The 3794-nt window shown below is 36.1% G+C and overlaps 1 non-coding gene across 1 annotated transcript; it reads left to right on the top strand.

The window, feature by feature from the left end:
* Positions 1–905: 905 nt before the first annotated feature.
* LOC138818518 (U6 spliceosomal RNA) lies at positions 906–1012 on the top strand. The gene has a single exon (XR_011369164.1). It is a non-coding gene; the product is annotated as a U6 spliceosomal RNA (small nuclear RNA).
* The last annotated feature ends 2782 nt before the right edge of the window (positions 1013–3794 follow it).

The following is a 3794-nucleotide window of genomic DNA, read 5'->3' as shown; positions in this document are numbered from 1 at the left end:
TTTGAAGTGAACTTACATATTTGATTTTACTATTCTTGCATTCCTGTACATTTAACACTGAATAAGATTATGATGTTCAACAAGAGTTTTATAGGCTATGTGTAGTCTTTAAAGTTACCCACTAAGATTGCTTTTTATGACTCATCTCATCATTTGTATATGGCTTATATCATCATTTGTTCCTCACTAATATATAAAGTAAGGAAGCCCTAAAGTTTTAAGAGAAACTGTGCAGTTAACAGAGTCTTAACTCTTCACTCTGCTTCTTTACACTAAGACTTTGCAACATCTCATTAGTTATGTTTCTATAAACTCTGAAATGTACTTTTTAGTAGCATATGTCTGCTACCATAAATCTTAAATATTTATAGAAAAGTTGTATGACCTAACAAACAGTCCTAATTTTGGCCTATATAAGCAAATTTCCAAAATTAAATATATTTAAAACATTAAAACTTTTAACAAACCTTAACACTTGTCGCAGTGTTCATTATGACAGGTGCCTTGTACAGAATAATTGAATTCATCCTCCACATTTCTTTTTTTATTTTTATTTTTTTGTGAACATACTGTACAGAGGGGTTACAATTTCAAGGGCAAGATAATGAGTTCATTTCTTATCAAGCATTGCATCCTCCTAATTTGTTTAGCCTTAACATCCCTTCCCAGCCTTCCTCTGCACCCCACACAATTCCCTCCCCCCCCCCGCCGATCCTACACATTTCTTGAACAACAATATCTGTGATTATTTTGTTTTTCACATGTCAATCTTGACTATTCTTAAATGTGTGCTTATGTAAGAGGTACATGGTTCTAAAATTTCACGAGAATTCTTCAAAACTTACTTTTCTTTGAATTGTCTAGTTTAAGAAAATCAATTACACTTTATATATAAAAAATGCTCTGTGCTCAATTCAGCAGCACATACACTAAAATTGGAACAATACGGAGAAGATTAACATGGCCCCTGGGCAAGGTTGACATGCAAATTCTTGAATCATTCCATATTTTTACAACTAAAGATGCTGGAGAGGATGTGGCCACAAAGGAACCTTTCTTGATTCTTGTTGGGAGTGTTAACTTGTTCAACCATTTTGGAAAGCAGTATGGAAACTCATCAAAAGACTCCATATAAATCTCCCCTATGACCCAGCAATCACACTTTTGGGGATTTACCCAAATCATCACAAAGAAGACCATACTAAAACTACCAGAACAACTATGTTTACTGCAGCATTATTTACAATAGCTAAGATATGGAGCCCACCTGGATGGCCCACAGAAGATGAATGGATCATGAAATTGTGGTATATATACACAATGAAATTCTATGCCTCCATCAAAAAGAATGACATCGCCCAATTTGTTAAAAATTGTAAAGCCTTGGAAAAAAATTTATTAAGTGAAGTAAGCCAAGTCCAAAGAAACATAGGTCCCATGGTTTCCCTTATTTTCAACAGCTAATATATGTATGGGGTAAGAATAGATCATAAGCTATGTGCATATCAGATAAGATGATATTACAAGAAATGAACCAGACAAGTGATTTTTTTGTTTCTTGCTATTGTTTCTAAGATACTTATAATGTGTGATGTGATTATTTTTGTTCCTTTATATGTTCCTCCCTTACGTTCTAACCACTGTTTTCACTGTATTTGAAGTTGGTGCACTTACATCCTGGGTATACATTTCTCTAATTTGGGGAGGGGAAAGGGAAATAAAAAATTCTTAAATAGGGATACAGGTTGAGATGCACAAGACACTATGTTGAAAAATGAACTTTACAATTTAGACAGGGGAAGGGGGAGGGGAGTGTATTTGTGGAGGTGGGAGGGAAGGGATGGTGGAAGGAAAAGAAAGGAAGAGGAAACAATGCTTGTTAGGAAATGTACTCATTATTTGCTCATACAAATATGACACCTCTGTACAGTTTTTTTACAGGTGGACCCATTGCAACAATGAGAAGTACAAGTCGTTATGTCGAAAATGAACTTTACAACTTTGGTGCGGGGGGCAGGGAGGATTGGTTGGGAGGGCTGGGGGGGGGATGGGGAGGGATGGGAAGGGAAAACAAAAGAGGAGGCTACAATGCTTGATAAAAAATGTACTCATTATCTTGCCCATGTAATTGTAACCCCTCTGTACAGTATTTTCACAGTAAAAAAAAAGTATAAAAATGTTCTGATATAGAAGAGTTTATTTCCTCTATTTTACCCAGATAATAACGTTAACAAAGAAATTAATGCAGCACACTGATATGCTGATATGAAGGTATTTTGAATAAATGTGTGTGGGGGGGTGTACACACACGCATGCACACATGCACACATGCACATGCTTGTGTATTGGCATGCTCAGAGTTTGAAATCAGGGCTTCAAGGTCTTGCTAGTCCTTTCCTCTCTAGGTTGATGAGATAATATATGAGCTACATTTCCATTCCTGGCTCTTTGCTAATTCATTATAATTTCTGAAAAATAATCTCTTGAATTTATTCTGCCCTGAGTGACTTCCAACAGTTATCCATAGATCTCAGGCTCCTGAGTAGATAGCCCGAGCAGATAGAATTACAGGTGTGACAGCCAGGACAAGGCTTTCAGAATAATTTTATAAGTAGAAGAAAGTTTACTTGATGGGGGCCTGTTTTATCATCTCCTACTTTTAAAGCATTTTGGAGTGATTATATATGAATTTACTTCATTTTTGGATTCTTTTTTTTTTTTTTTTTGGTCCGGTAGTGGGGCCTGATCTCTGGGCCTGGGCGCTATCCCTCAGCTCTTCAGCTCAAGGCTAGCCCTCTACCACTTGAGCCACAGCACCACTTCCGGTATTTTTCTTTTTGCTTATGTGGTGCTGAGGAATTGAACCCAGGGCCTTAGGCATGCAAGGCAAGCGCTCTGCCACTGAGCCACCTTCCCAGCCTGATATTTGGATTCTTAAAAGATAGTAAGTGTTGGTATTTAAAAGTTTTAGTACTTTTTAAAAAGAGGATACTGGAGCTGTGGGACAAAAAAATTGGACTCTCTTTGGACCTCAATTTATAAGCTCAGCTCTGTGGATGATAACCCATTGTCACCAACACAGTCTGTGTTGGAGACAAAATGTAACAGAAAATAATCGCCATGGGCAATATTTGGTATGCTATTATTTATAGGACAATATGAATATTGAATTGAGAGTGTAAGAGAATGGAGAGATTTTACCTACAATTTTTGTATTGCTAAAAGGCTTTTGGAGACTGTCACTCCTTTCCTCCCACACTGTGTGTCTTTGGGCCATTCACTTCATGCCTTTAATTACAATTTTTCCCAACACTAAAACGATAGATAACATTAGCATTATAGCAAATGTTATCTTAAGAATTGAGAGAAATAAAACTTGCAAAATACTTAACATAAACTTCTATGAATGAGCTTTGAGTTTAGCCATACTTTTTTAATACTAAATAGAATGCAATAATATTAAAGAAAACATTACAGCAACCAGAAGGAATATGATCTATTGACCATGCTTTGCTTCCAAGGAAGCCAGGTGTACAACGTCTCATGCTTTAAATCAAACTGGTTATATTATGTCTTGGTAGTGTAAAAGTATCAAGGACAGAATAATGAAGGAATGTTGTAGACTGAGGTAATGTCCATATGATAATGTGCAAAACTGATAAAACGTAAAAGTACCTGAGCATTATATTGTGTTTTATATCATTTAAGTTGCATTGCAAAGATAGGGAATACCTAGAACAATGAATTCTCTTTTTGATATCCTATCATAGGTTCTTAGCTGGATGAACTCTTTC

The sequence above is a fragment of the Dipodomys merriami genome, unplaced genomic scaffold (genome assembly GCF_024711535.1).
Source record: "Dipodomys merriami isolate MVZ:Mamm:240054 unplaced genomic scaffold, mDipMer1.0.p SCAF_771, whole genome shotgun sequence".
Taxonomy (NCBI): Eukaryota; Metazoa; Chordata; class Mammalia; order Rodentia; family Heteromyidae; genus Dipodomys; species Dipodomys merriami.
This window is presented reverse-complemented; position numbering and strand designations above follow the sequence as displayed.